Source organism: Watersipora subatra, chromosome 4 (genome assembly GCF_963576615.1).
Source record: "Watersipora subatra chromosome 4, tzWatSuba1.1, whole genome shotgun sequence".
In the NCBI taxonomy this organism is placed as follows: Eukaryota; Metazoa; Bryozoa; class Gymnolaemata; order Cheilostomatida; family Watersiporidae; genus Watersipora; species Watersipora subatra.
The window spans coordinates 40,942,008-40,958,256 of NC_088711.1; positions in this window are offsets into that span (position 1 = coordinate 40,942,008).

A 16,249-nucleotide genomic window follows, 5' to 3' on the forward strand; every position below is an offset into this window, starting at 1 on the left:
GCACTGATTTTTACTTACCAGTAACGACACGCATGAAGTAGTTGTTACCCTTCAAAGCGGTTAAAATTCCCATATCACACCTCATTTCATGTTCCCATTTGCATAAAGATGTACCAGTTCCAGATAAAGTCGACAAGCTATACCGTCCTCTTTTCTACCGGATCTTTAGGGAGTCATCCTACCATTTACCAACGCATTAGAACATCAATGCTGTAAGCGGAAAGTTTGCAGTGAATAACAATTTTCAAATGCGCAATAGACTTTGCTGCTACTGCAACTGCATTCCTACGGCAAATTGTCCAAAACGATCTACTGCACATTTAATTCGGAGTTGCATTACCTAAAGCCGAGCAAAATCAGGCATGATGCGAATAAGTATTCTTAAAAACTTAAAACTGCATTAATATGAAGTTGATACTGCGGATCAGCTGACACTGCTAACTCTCCAGGTGTCCGTACTGCATTGTACTAAATTGTTAGATGCTATCTTTAATAAGCTCATCAACTTGTGCTCTAACTTCCATCTCTATTAATCTCAATGTCTGTCTGTCGTCTGTCTGTTTGTCTGTCGTCTGTCTGTCATTCATCTGTTCGGTTATAGCGATAAAATTTTAGGAACAAAAATCATCTTCATGCTGGTTTTGAACTCCCAAAATTCAAATAGCAAGTCTATCAACCAGCAAGCGTAACCACAAGGCTAAAACATTCTTATCACACCTATCACCCTTACCATATACTGTATATCTTTTTCGCGATTGCACACGCTAAATTATCAATTAATATAATGTGTCCTCAGGTTACTATGCCCTTGTCATTTCAGAAAAGGGAGTCACACGTCATCACCATTCTAATAAAGTTTGGGTCTTAGTATTGTATTACCATTAACATTATATATTAAAACCTGAATAGACTCTCATCATCCATCATTTCCAACATGCATGATCCATCATTTCCAACATGCTCATTATCATAAACTGGTTTGTCCACTCATACTCGAGTTTGAGCAGCATTCACATCTTACAATTGTGTTGTAGTTGGGTTGATGTCAACTCCATACTTGAGTTTGTTGTGGTGAGTTTTTGTGAAAATGTCCTATGCATGTATGTATGTATATATGTGTATATACATGTATATATAGAACTTTATTGGCAATAATTTCATTTCACAAATAGAAATGTTTTTAAAATTAGGCCATACAACAATAGTAGAACAATGTACAGTGTAATGCAAAGGTTTCTACTGCATTTAGCACTATGCAATGGCAACACTTCCGCTACATACAGCACTGTGCAGTAGGTAATGCCACCACTACAGCAATTCTGCTTACTGTGCACTAGAAAATAGTTGTAGTGCATGCATGCTGCATATTGGGCAGTAGTGAAAGTGGGCAATGCAATTATATTGCATATTGCATGGCTGAGGTATGTTTACTACTGTACTGCTAATGCAACTACATAGATTTTCAAGCAAAAATATACTGCAATTGTTATGCATTTTACATCTGGGCATCAGTGGGTACTTATCAATGCGTAGTTATGATTTTTTGTAATGGTTACAACCCTGCCATTTACTAGCTCTGCGCCACAACTGTCTTTCCTTTTAACAAAAGGATTTTGAGAGAAAATGACGAGAAAAATTATATTCTCATCTGCATCTTTCAATGTTGCCTCTAACATTAAACAAAAACTAATTTACTCACTCAAATAGCATTAAGGCTCTAGAATGTGACTCAATGTGGTGTTATGCTTTCACGCAATTGTCAAATAGTTCAATTTACTGCAATACAAAATAAGTAATATAATCCTCTCACTCCTCAGCATTGCTATTATTATGGTGAAATACATCGTTTGCTTTTACGGCCAGGGTTGACTTGAGCTCTTTGTCTCTTTAAAAGCCGTTCAACTTAGGAAGTATTTGTTGTTACTAAATATACATGCGAGGTACTACCACGTTAGGAAAAATTTTGTCAACTGTGGAATATATGTTTTTGCAATGTTTACATAATTCACATAATTCACCAGAATGTTCTAGAAAAGCTTGTTCAAATTGCTTGCAACAGCTGCATGCGATAGAAATATGTCAACAGCTGTTTATGGTGGAAATAGGTTGAGGTAACAAATTTTTCTGTTTTCTTTCAGTAGGTTGGCTTGGCATACATTCTCAGCTTTGATAATCGCTAATAGCTTTTGGATTAAAAAGGATTAGTGAAATTTGAGGCTATCTTTGTCATGTCAGCCTTATTGCTCCTGACACCTTCGACGTATTCAGTGAGCTACCAGAAGCTACTAGGTCGTGCTCAAACCGACTTCTCATCTTAGTCTTCAAGAATTTTTTAGTCTAAAAGTAAGTAAATTCAACTTTTGTATGATCTTTATTGAATGCATTGTGTAGAGAACATTCGTTGCTATTTATTTACTGTAAGTAACATTAATTACTAGTAGTTTTAGTAGGACCAATGTTGATGTGAGAAAATATAGAAGACTTATGATTTTTTTAGGTTATCAAACTCTTTTCAAATAACAATGTTTTTAATCGAACCTTTAAAACGATTAGATGATTCTCAATTGGAAGTACATGGTTTTTTTCTGCAAGCAAATGAGGCTTCCGATCCAAAGTTTAAACATGATGAAATAATGAGAAAATATTTTGATTTGTCTCCCTAGGAATATGAACTTGTTCAAATTTCGGCCTTATTTCCAAATAAGGTAAGCAATTGTTTTTCTGCCTTCATATTGGAACAATAATTGACAGTTAGCAAACTGTTAGGTGTTACCATTGCCTTTCTCTAACTGTCATGGTTATTGCTGTGGAGTGTCTGCTCTGTGAACATCCAGTTAAGGTTTTGTTTCCAAAAATGTTCCAAGTAGTGAGGGGAAGAGCAGTAGACTTTGGTGGGGTGAGCAAAATAAAAATATATACATGCAGCCATAAAAAATTTTTTTCAAAATTAGCGCGCTGCCGCTATGGTTAAAATCAATCCCTGCTGCCTGCATAGTAAAAAAATTGAAGCAGATTATGCTCTTAGTACAGCAAAAAAATTTATTTTCATATTTTGGAGTAGGACTAGCATTAGAAAAATGCAAACTCTAAATAAATTGAAATTTAATTAACTGAAATTTTGAATTGGAAACCAATTGATTTAAATAAAGGCTTCACCATTAACTAGCTTTATTTTCCAGCAGCCATTAAAATTTCAATTAATTCTAATAGCATTAAAGTAGGCCTATTTATTGAAATTTTTTATGATATCTTTAGTAAATTTTATTGAAATTAATGTATCTAAATCAAAGTTCCAAAGAACTATTAAATTTGTGCAATATATTATGAGCAATATCAATGAAGTTTAAAATGTATCAAAATATTGATGAACCAAACAAACATTTAAAATGAATTGTACTGAACTCGATATCATTCAGTGGCCCAAAACCCGGACTTTAAAGACTAATCTTGTTTATACAAGCAAGTTCCCTGATCCTAAATTACTATAAATAGATTTAAAATGGTATACTTATTAAAAAATAACAAACTTATAATTAGTATCAGTCGTAACACCTTGAAACCTGTTTTTGTGTACACAAGCAGGTTCCCTGATCCTAGACCGTATTAACAAATTTCTATTGATTGTGAAGTCACTTCGAAGTCACTCATAAACTAAATATCACGTTGAAGCTTCAAACTTGTAGAACTCGAATGAAAAAAACTAAAATCAAATTTAATAAATTGTTGTTTAAGACTTTCTCAAGGGTATGGTGTTTTAGAAATAACTGAAAAAACAATGTTAAATATACACCTAGTCTAATAGAGTTTACATATTTCTGATAGAGTTTACATATTTCTGATAGAGTTTACATATTTCTAATAGAGTTTACATATTTCTAATAGAGTTTACATATTTCTAATAGAGTTTACATATTTCTAATAGAGTTTACATGTTTCTAATAGAGTTTACATATTTCTAATAGAGTTTACATATTTCTAATAGAGTTTACATATCTCTAATAGAGTTTACATATTTCTAATAGAGTTTACATATTTCTAATAGAGTTTACATATTTCTTATGAATAGAAAAACAAATAGTTTTAGTGTAAAGCTTTTGTTGTTGATGAGAACCTTTTTTGTTTTGTATATTTATGAGCCTCCATTACTACTGGTCTCAGTGTGTTTTTGGAAACTAATGTTCTGTCAGCAGCTATTTTCACTTTCTAGGTCAGCTAAAAATGCCATTCATATTTGGGCAATATTTCAAGATATAATTGTCCAATCATTTTGAAATTTTTAAATTATACTGAAAAGAAATGAAACCTGAAATTGAAATTATACTGAAAACTTCAAAAATTGAACAAAGTTTTGTCATCTTACATAAATTGAAAGTACCAAAAAACAAAGTGAAACTACGAAGCAGAAAACATGGGAAGATTATTTCCCCAAATTATCCCAGGCCCAGGCTTCAAAGTATTAATATTTGCTATAATTTGTTAACACTTCGTTCATAGTAGTTATAAAGGCGAGATATCAGTGAGCAAAACAGTAAGGCTTGAGTTGGATGAGGGGATATTTAGTGACACTTGGCGACACCAAGGGATGCGGCGACACAGGTTGACAGGTCATAGTAACTAAAGTGTAAATTATTAGCGCATTTGGTAGCCGTGACGGGAAACAGTCTCTCATACATTGCTCTATGTAATATATATGAGTACTCTGAAATTATTTATTTCAATATTGTCATAAGAAATTTCGATGTTTTATACAAAGCCTTTTGAATTCTTGGTTGCAATTATAAGTAAGTATAAAGTTTAACAGTTTTAGACAAATACTTGTTAAAAGACTCACTTTCAGCTTTCACATACTTTAAGAAGAGTTGGATTTGAACAACTGGCACTGAAATAATTAATAGCTTTTCTGTACTTGCTTCTGTTATATGCCAGCCTTTACGCTGTGCCTCATATCTAAACTGTATAACAAACCAAGTATCAAAATATAAAAATGGTGAGCTAACACCAATTTTCAATACATGAATAATCACGGAAATTAGGCTACACGACCTTTAAAAATGGGTAACGTTGAACACATGACCGAAGCAATCTATATAGCTCTTGTTTCCTTCTAAAGTGTTGTCAAAGAGCTAAATTGGATCTCTTCGATATCAATAGTATTGCTACGACTATATATGGGAAACGCCAGAATGCTCCTTTCTACTTGATTGCTTTACCAGTTAAGAGTATACATATCCCTTGACAGTTAAGAGTATACATATCCCTTAACAGTTAAGTTTTGAGGACCCGGCAACCATTCGCTTGAAACCATTTTGTAGATTTTAGTAACAACATGTCAGCTGTTCCAAGAATGAACAATGACACTTCTGATAACATGGATGGCAAAACCATAGTGTGTGCATGCAAGGTACTGTTGGAGGATATTATTAAAGTCGCTAGAATGCATCAATGTGCCCAAGTCGCTGTCTACACCCGACTCAACATTCATCACCTTTTGGCAAGTTAGATATTCTGTCGAGTTAGATATTCTGTCGAGTTAGATATTCTGTCGAGTTAGATATTCTGTCGAGTTAGATATTCTGTCGAGTTAGATATTCTGTCGAGTTAGATATTCTGTCGAGTTAGATATTCTGTCGAGTTAGATATTCTGTCGAGTTAGATATTCTGTCGAGTTAGATATTCTGTCGAGTTAGATATTCTGTCGAGTTAGATATTCCGTCGAGTTAGATATTCCGTCGAGTTAGATATTCCGTCGAGTTAGATATTCCGTCGAGTTAGATATTCCGTCGAGTTAGATATTCCGTCGAGTTAGATATTACGTCGAGTTAGATATTACGTCGAGTTAGATATTACGTCGAGTTAGATATTACGTCGAGTTGCATCTAGAGTCGAGTACGATTCGACTAGTCGAGTACGATTCGACTAGTCGAGTACGATTCGACTAGTCGAGTACGATTCGACTAGTCGAGTACGATTCGACTAGTCGAGTACGATTCGACTAGTCGAGTACGATTCGACTAGTCGAGTACGATTCGACTAGTCGAGTACGATTCGACTAGTCGAGTACGATTCGACTAGTCGAGTACGATTCGACTAATCATTCATTTAGCTTAAAACTACTCGCACCTTGTTTGCACAACCTATAAAAATTACATTAGTCTTTAACTAAAATACAAATTGTTATTGCATCATTGGAGATACTGCAAAGGTGGTGTGTTTATGGTGTTGTGTCATCATTTCCTACTGTTGTCAAGAACGCTATAACTCTACTTACAGGCCCTTAGCTATGTTACGCTAAGTATATTTGGTTGTTTTTAGGCAGAAAGATTGTCAGTGGGACGGTTTATAGATTATATCCATCAGCATCTAATAGAGAGAACTAACCCTCTGGTACCTGCCATACTTACGGTAAGCTTTGACCAATCAGATGCTGCTCTCTGACACTGTCTAGAGCATGGATGACCAAATGATTTTGGTCATGTTCCGCTACAGCCAAATCTGACAAATCAAAGATCTATAACTAGCTAAAGATGTGCATTTTTCTTTTTACCATATATAAACATGCAATTATTTGTGTTAATCTTAAGACAAAGCATCAAATAAGATTATGAAAAAACTTTGTTTAAATACATAATGTGACTAAAAATCACTGAATGATTGTGCTGTAATAAATGTTTGATATCAGTGAGAAAAATGTTCCTGCTATTTACAGAGACTCTGAAAATTCATGAAGCGGAGTACTTGTGAGTCGTGTTTTATGATTGTTTTTCACAAAATCCATTGCTAAAAACAAATGAATTTACAAAAATTCTGAGAAAAATTTACAAAAAATTTTTTTTAGTTAAATTATAAAAAAACTTCAAAAATATTTTTTGACAGCCAGCTTGAAAGATCCACAAAAAAAACTACAAAGATTTGCATTTGTGTCTAAATTTGCCATTTGGTCTTAGTTGGTCTAGAGCCATACTATTTATATTAAATGTCAAAGACTTTGGTTTGAGCCAGAATTCACTTTAGCAGAATTACCAACTCCAAACTTAAATGTGGTTTTATTTTTTTATTATGCCATACTTCCAGGTATTTTTCAGAAACAGAAAAAATGATGAAATTTGTAAATATGTGAAGTATAAGTTTCTTATAATTTGGCCAAACAATCTTTACCAGTATTTGTATTCTAATCATGACATACCAAATTGTTTTAAAAAGTGAAAATAGTTTTTGTTTCAAACAAAGTTTATCTGTAGGCCAGGCGTTTTGTTTCTCCTGAGGCAATAAAAACAAGATTTTTTCAGCTTTCAACTCTGCAACAACTAACACAAGTGTGTCCTTATGCAAAACAAGATTCGTTCAAATAAAGTCCTACTTTTAGCATATATTTTTGAAAACCACTAATAGACATCAGTAATGTCTATTATGATGACCATTGGTCTACATTTATTACAATGGACATCAATAATGTTGCTTGGACATGACCAATGGACATTAGTGGTACTAAAGACATTTTGCCTAAGTTTTAAAAAATTAGCCAAATTTGGAGTTGCAATCACTTGAATTGTAAAAGTATCTCTGGAGGAATTTTGGGGATTCCTGATCTAAAACCATTTTTTCCTGAGTTTTACTCAGTGATTGTAGTTGCTTTTATGGCTGATGGCAGAAGCTTGTTTGTCTTGCCATAAAATTTGAGTGCAATTATGCATCATTGCACAGTAATTGATGCATCCAGGTTTTGAAGCAATACATGATGGACTACCTTTAATGCCAGTCAGTGAAGGCAGTGCTATCAGCTAAAGAAAAACACTACAGTTTTGTTTACAACATTGTGCTGGTTTTGAACTGCGTACCTACTGATCCATATGTAGCTGCAGCGGGATTAATAAATTGCTGCAATGGCCAGTAATAGCAGAAGTTGCTCACATTTATATTTACTGACAGAATTCACCTCTGCCACGAAAACATCTTTAAAGATGATTTGGAATTACATGGTTACCTGTTAATAAGATAACAATATACACAGCTAAAAAATTTGAAGCAACCAATAGCTTAGTAAAAAAACAATTCCCACTTTAGCAGAGGTTGTGCTTATGAGGGAGATGATGTAATCCTTATCATACAGAGTGCAATCGGCAGCATTACCCGTGAGGGTAAAAACAGACATTTGGGCTTTGAACATACAATGTATAAAAACTCTAGTCCTGATTTGAATTTGTCTTGCGTTGGCTTTTCTACGAAATCTTTTGAAAATCTCAACTCGTTGATGAGGCATCTTGCTCACAGGCTTGAAACTGATGGCTTGTTTTACTGAAATTTGTTCAGAAACAAAGCTCTCTCATTAATAAGGCGACCTCACGTTCAAATTTGCATATCAAGCTCATATGACCATTCAAAGCTTTCGTGTACAATAAGTGAAAATTATGAGATTGTGAGATTCGATAAACCAAAGGGCAACAGAAGATTTGGAGTGTGAGAAATTCTCACATTTGTTCTTTTGAGGTAACTGTAGGGAAGTTTATAAACATATTCTCTTATTTCTTGTAGAAAGGTCTACCAGCTCTGAGGGTTGCATTCAAGTACAAAGAAATTGTGATTGTTGGATTGTGAAGGAAAGAATGTTGGACTAGAATCAGGAGCTGTTGAACAGCAGGCTTTATTTATTTATGTGTATCTATGGCTGACATTCGGCAGCAGTTAATGGATGTGGTAGTTATCAGAAAATCACATTCTCAACCTCTACAGCTATGTATAGAGAGTATATTTTTTTAATTTGTAATCTCATGTTTTTAGTATTATTCATAAAGTGTAAAGTGTACAGAACTGTAAAAATACAAATATAAAGCTAAAAGTGGTAATCTGTTCATTTTGTTTTGCAATGACTTACGGAGAAGCCATTGCAGGTTATTAAGCTCACTGTATCTCTGTGGCTAAATAATATAAATTGCTGGAATTACCTTACACACTGAGACTGAGAAACAATTAGCAAAGTGGCAGTTGTTGGTATCAGGTAATAACTTGAATGTTTTAAACAGGTTGAAAACTTAAACAGAATATAGGTGCATATGATATTGGTATTCATAGGAAAAGCATGCAAACTAATATTCTGATATTAGTAATATTACTGACATCAGGTATCAAAATTGACAGATTTAGTTGTCAATAATCTTAGTTACCAATACTACGTAATTTAAAGAGTAACAACTATGTGTTAAACTAAACATGAATCTACAAACTGAAGGTTGAACCATCTATCTGTTCATTGGTTGTTGCTCCAATTCTCACTGCTAGACTCTTCTTTGATTCATTTAGCAACTGTGATGGTTGCGCTGCAGTTTGTATGCTGGTGTTACCAGGCCAGTGGGAAACAACAGCCATACGGTGTTACATGCAGCTGTCATGGTTAAATGGCTTATCCATGTATTGATGTTATCAGCTGTCATTGCTAACTATTTATCCATATACTGATGTTATCAACTGTCATTGCTAACTATTTATTCATATACTGATGTTATCAACTGTCATTGCTAACTATTTATTCATATACTGATATTATCAACTGTCATTGCTAACTATTTATCCATATACTGATGTTATCAACTGTCATTACTAACTATTTATCCATATACTGATGTTATCAACTGTCATTGCTAACTATTTATTCATATACTGATGTTATCAACTGTCATTGCTAACTATTTATTCATATACTGATGTTATCAACTGTCATTGCTAACTATTTATTCATATACTGATGTTATCAACTGTCATTGCTAACTATTTATCCATATACTGATGTTATCAACTGTCATAGCTAACTATTTATCCATATAATACTGTTGTTATCAACTGTCATTGCTAACTATTTATTTATATACTGATGTTATCAACTGTCATTGCCAACGATATAATAAACCCTAGATTGGGGAATAGCTATCATTACAATGGAGCAAAAGTGAGGCCTATAATTGGCTGTTGTTCTCACAACGTTACATCGCAGTGATGTGCATCATTGCAACAGAGCCTTCAGCTGAGCAATGAGTTTAGTAGTGAAAGCATGCTTGTTCAACTCGTTTTCAAGTCATAAATGTTACAATAAGACCAAATTTTTGGTGAAATGTCATCAGAGGAGACTACAACACCCCAGGTATGTGAACCCACAATAAAAATTTCAAATACTTGGTAAACCTAATCTTTGCGCATGTACTATATCATTGGTTTACTGGTAAGACACTACTGGAAACAAACTAACTACTAACTCAATTGAACTTACTTGTCTTATCATGGTCTCATAACAACGAACATCTATGATTATTCTGATTTGAAAGTAAAATGCTTGGGACTATCAAAAGAAAGAATGTCTAGACTGATTCCCACAACACATATTATCAAACTTGTCTCTCAGCTGATAGGGTTGTAATCTAGCCTGACATGATTGATCAAATGCCTTTTTTGTCTCAGTCCAAGTAATTTAATGGTATTCATTCTAGTACATGTATGTATTGTTAGTGTTTAGGCTAAGAAAATGTCAAGCCGCAGCTGGTGCTGTGCTTATGGATTTTCAAAAAATCCTGAAAAGTTCCCAGATCTGATGTTTCACTGATTTCTAAACGAGAAATGAGCTGAAACCCTTGCTTGGGTAAACCCGGTGCGAAGACAGGATTGGACTCCAACATCAAGCTCTGTATTATGCAGTGGACATTTTGAGAAAGACTGCTACAAGGTTCCACCAGGTATTGGAAAAAAACCAATGCTAAAATCTGATGCAATACCTACAATATTTACAGCTTATCCAACCTACCTTTAGCCAAAAGCTGTGAAAAGACAGACCGCAACCATACGAACAGAAAGCCTACCGAAATGTGGAAGAAAATCTGAGACAGCAGCCAGCACCATAACATCTTACCCTGAAGATGCTACACCTGGTGATACTACTGCCACTTCAAAGTAGGAATTTAGTTTAACCAACCTTAGACAAAAACTATCTCGTCTAAATGTTTTCAGTGATGTGTAACGGGTGTTTAACACAGTGGTCCAGCGTAACTGCTTCTAAATCTCACTTGATTCATTAGTTTGTGATGAGCTTAATTTCTGTTGGGTCCCTCTTTGTATTATCAATTGTCATGCAAGTGCCAAGTATTATTGGTACTTTGCAAACAAACATTATGCTTATTAGCTAAAGCTTTATACAAGCTAATATTATATAGTACTGTCTCATTATAGCTATTAATAATGCTTGTAGCTTTTTACAAAGCTTTTCTATGACCAAACATATAAATACTTGGGTTTTCTGTTATCAAATCAGTTGTCTCTGGAGAGTGCAATAAACCACATTTCTCTAATTTAATACTCATTTGATTGCTTCTGGGCAGAAACATAACAGAAGCTAATTGGCAACAAGGATGGGATACAGACGTCAGCAAGATGAAAGAATGGAGGAGAATAAGAAACTGATGGAGCTACTACTACAAAACCTACAACGGAAACAAGAAACAGCTGCAACCGCTGTTCCAGCCTTCCCAGGTTTTGACCCAACAGCAGAGCTACTAACAGATTACATAGACAGATTCAACACCTTCATTGCAGCAAATTCTATTCAGCAAGACAAGATTGCTGGCACTTTTCTCACCAACCAACAGCCTACACTCTACAAGCAGCTTAGTAATATGGCAGCTCAGCTTTCAACACCCAAGCAGATCAACGACCTCAACATGGATGAAATACTGGAATTTCTCAAAGACCAGTATGACCCTAAGCGCTTCATTGTTAAAGAGCGTTACAAGTATTGGAGTGACATGCAGAGGAAACCTGGAGAAACTATTCAAGAGTTAGCTGCCAGAATTCGTCAAGATGCAACTACATGTGCCTTCATAGACATTACAGATCCATTAGATGAGGCTCTCAGAACAAGATTTATATGCTCTGTAAACAATGAAGCAGTTCTCAAATCTCTCTTCAAGGTCAAGGACAATGAACTCAACTTCAACAAAGCTATACAGGTAGCACAGGAAACAGAAGAAGCAGCTAAAGTTGCCAAAGAGACAGTTTATGGAAACTCGTCTAAAGTCAACAAGGTTGCTCAACAGAAATCAAGATACAAACCACTCCAGAAAAACAACTCTACACCTGACAAGCAGAAGGAAGGAAAGCTATGCTACAGATGTGACCGAACTAACCATACAGCGGATGACTGCAGATTCAAAGCAGCCACCTGCAACTTTTGTTCTAAACAAGGTCACATAGAAAGAGCATGCAAGAAAAAGAAATCATCTGCAGCAGGAAAACCAGTAAAGATAATAGAATGCACATCAACCAAGATGGTGAAACTTGCTGAAAACATCAAACTGGAGGGAGACAACTTCACACTTGAACTGGACACTGGAGCTTGTGACAACTTCATCTGTAAATCAATATGGGAGAAGCTAGGAAAGCCAAACCTAAAACCTACTACAGTTAACTACAAATCAGCCTCAGGACATCTCATAGAGACGCTTGGCAGATGTGAGCTAACTGCCCAATTGGATGCACAGAAAGAAGTCAGACTACCATTTGTGATTAGTGCTGTACAAGATCTCAACCTACTAGGAAGAACTGCTATACAGCAACTAGGCATCTCTATTGATGACAAGCTACAACAGAACCTTGTATCAACAATCACAGAGAACCAGCCAGATGGGAGGTTACAAATCAAGTGTAAGGAGATGTGCAAAGAATTTCCAGAAATATTCAAAGACGAGCTAGGATGTCTCAAGAACTTTGAACTAGAGATAAACTTCGAACCTTCAACAAAGCCAGTCTTCTGCCGACCCAGACCAGTTCCTATTGCCTTGACAGAAGAGCTCAACCAAGCATACGAAGCAGGTGTAGCTAAAGGCATATGGGAACCAACTCAATTCAACCAGTATGGAACACCAGTTGTACCTGTACGCAAATCTACAACAGGTCAAGCTGCAGGGAAGATCAGAGTATGTGGAGACTACTCCAAAACTATCAATAATCAGCTAGAAACACATAGGAAACCTATCCCACTACCAGAAGATCTAATCAGAAAACTAGGTGGAGGCTATTGCTACACAAAGATTGATTTAGCAGATGCCTACAATCAAATATTGTTGGCACCAGAAAGTCAACGACGACTAGCACTATCAACACACCGAGGAGTACTACTACAGAAGAGGTTGCCCTTTGGCATAAGCTCAGCACCAGGGTATTTTCAAGAAATCATGGAGCAACTGACACAAGACCTCCCAGGAGTAGCAGTATACCTAGATGATATACTAGTGAGTGGAGCCAATGCAGAGAGCCATCTACAAAACTTACGTCGACTTCTTCAAAGATTAGAAGAAAGAGGGCTCAGATGTAGAAAAGACAAGTGCTGTTTTGCTCAACCGACAGTAGAGTATCTGGGACACAAACTCACTTAAAAGGGAATCACTAAAGGAAAGAAGGCAGACGCAGTACAACAGATGCCAGTCCCAACAGACTTAACTCAGCTAAGATCTTTCTTAGGAGCTACACAATTCTACAGCAAGTTCATACCCAATCTGTCACAACTCACAGGACCATTGCATAAACTGACACGCAAAGGAGAGACCTGGAAGTGGGGCACTGAACAAGAAAAGAGCTTCAACAAACTGAAAGATATGCTATCAACTGATAGTGTCTTAGCACACTTCAATGCAGATCTTGACATTGGAATCTCATGTGATGCTTCAGAAACTGGACTGGGAGCTGTACTATTTCATCGTTATCCTGATGGAAGTGAGAGACCAATAGCCAATGTTTCAAAAACACTGACCAGCACACAGAGGAAATATGGACAAATACAAAAAGAAGCTCTCTCAATCATATTTGCTCTAAAGAAGTATCACCAGTACCTGTATGGTCGACGGTTTATCTTGGTAACTGACCACAGACCTCTTCTCACACTTCTAGGACCTACCAAAGGAGTTCCAGCTCTAGCAGCCAACAGACTAGCAAGATGGGCACTGGTACTAAATCAGTATGACTACACCATAGAATACAGATCTACCCAGCATCATCAAAATGCAGATGTCCTCTCAAGACTGCCAGTTGGACCTGATAAAGAGTTTGATGCAAGAGAAGATGAGGATGATGTTGATACTGTATGCACTATTCACACTATTGGACAACAGCTCAACGCTACAGACTACAATGTTCTAGCAAAGGAGACAAAGAAAGACCCAACACTAGCCACAGTAATGCGCTACACAGCAGAAGGATGGCCTGGTAACAAAGAGATGAAGGAGACTCAGCTGTCACTCTTCCACAAGATCTCTGATTCACTTTCTATCACTGAAGGTTGTCTTCTATATGGCAACAGAGTAGTCATTCCTGTCAAGTTACAACAGGAAGTATTAAAGATCCTTCACCTTGGACACTTTGGAATGGAAAGAATGAAGAAGCTAGCTCGAACTGCTGTCTATTGGCCTCGCATTGACTCTGATATAGAGGAGACAAGCCGACAGTGCACTGCCTGTGCGGAACACCAGAAGCTTCCACAGAAGTATCCTATACATCCCTGGATGCTACCTGAGAAGCCATGGAGTCGTCTTCACGTAGATCATGCAGTAAACTTCATGGGCAGCCAATGGCTAGTGATGATAGATGCCTACTCAAAGTATCCATGCATACACAGGACTTCATCTACTTCTACCAGAGCTACCACAGACATCTTAGAGGAGATATTCGCACACTTTGGATACCCTCACGCCATAGTCACTGACAATGCTACCAGCTTCACCTCAGGAGAGTTTCAGCAGTGGTGTCAAGAGAGAAGCATTGTTCACCTCACTGGAGCACCCTACCATCCAGCTACAAATGGCGCAGCTGAAAGACTAGTACAATCCTTCAAACAAGCCATGAAGAAATCGTCACTCCCACCTAAATCTGCACTACAACAGTTCCTGATGCACTATAGAAGGACACCACTTCCTACAGGATACTCTCCCAGTCAGCTGCTGAATGGAAGACAGATGAGATGCAAGATTGACACCCTATTGCCATCACCCGCACACATAGCACAGTTTCATCAATCCAGAGAAGTCAACCGATCTGCAGAAAAGACAGTTAGCAAGATACACAGCTACAATCTTGGAGCACCATGCTATGCCTTGTATCATGGACCTAGACGCAACAGACAACCTAGATGGGTTCCAGCCATTGTTACTAAGATATATGGAACTCGTAGTCTCAATGTCAAAGTGGTACCAAAGGGACCTACTTGGAGAAGACATGTTGAACAACTCAGACCAAGATACTCAACAGAAGAAGATCAAGACCCTGGAGATAAACCTGATATAACAGAGGAGACAAAACTGCAACTACCAGCCCCTACAACTGTAACAGAGCAACCTCCGTCTAGAAGAAGACCACGCAACCCTCGTCTACCTGATGGAGATGAGTATAGCAGAGACAAACCCCGAAGGTCTAAGAGAACCAGAAAGAACCTTTAGCTTAGTGAGGAGGTGTCATGCAAGTGCCAAGTATTATTGGTACTTTGCAAACAAACATTATGCTTATTAGCTAAAGCTTTATACAAGCTAATATTATATAGTACTGTCTCATTATAGCTATTAATAATGCTTGTAGCTTTTTACAAAGCTTTCCTATGACCAAACATATAAATACTTGGGTTTTCTGTTATCAAATCAGTTGTCTCTGGAGAGTGCAATAAACCACATTTCTCTAATTTAATACTCTATTTGATTGCTTCTGTGCAGAAACATAACATCAATGATACCAACCCCCCCCCCCCTATGTGGGGGGTTTGGTATCATTGATGATATAGAAGCTTTTATGCCATTGGTGTTGTCCAATACCATGTGTGTAAGATTCTTACCTTTCTCAACCAAAGTCAGTTTTATATATTTTCAATAAAATGTGCAGTCTCAGATGCACAATCTATGGCAGAATTGTGCAGTTTTTAGTGCTGTCAATAGGAATTCATAGATCAGCTGATTCACTCTACACATCACCATGACGTTGCGTCATGCTATTTATTGGCCTCACTTATTTTCATTATTCGCGTATCTATGGTTCATTATATCTATGGTCATTGCTAACTATTTATTCATATACTGATATTATCAATTGTCATTGCTGATTATGTATCCATATATTGATCCATATATCAACTGTTTCGGGTTAAATATTAAAACATATTGAACAATGTTATAGCTTTTGGCTGTAATCTCTCAAGGCTCAAAATAGATGAACGTACACTATTTGGTTAGAGACTGGTTGA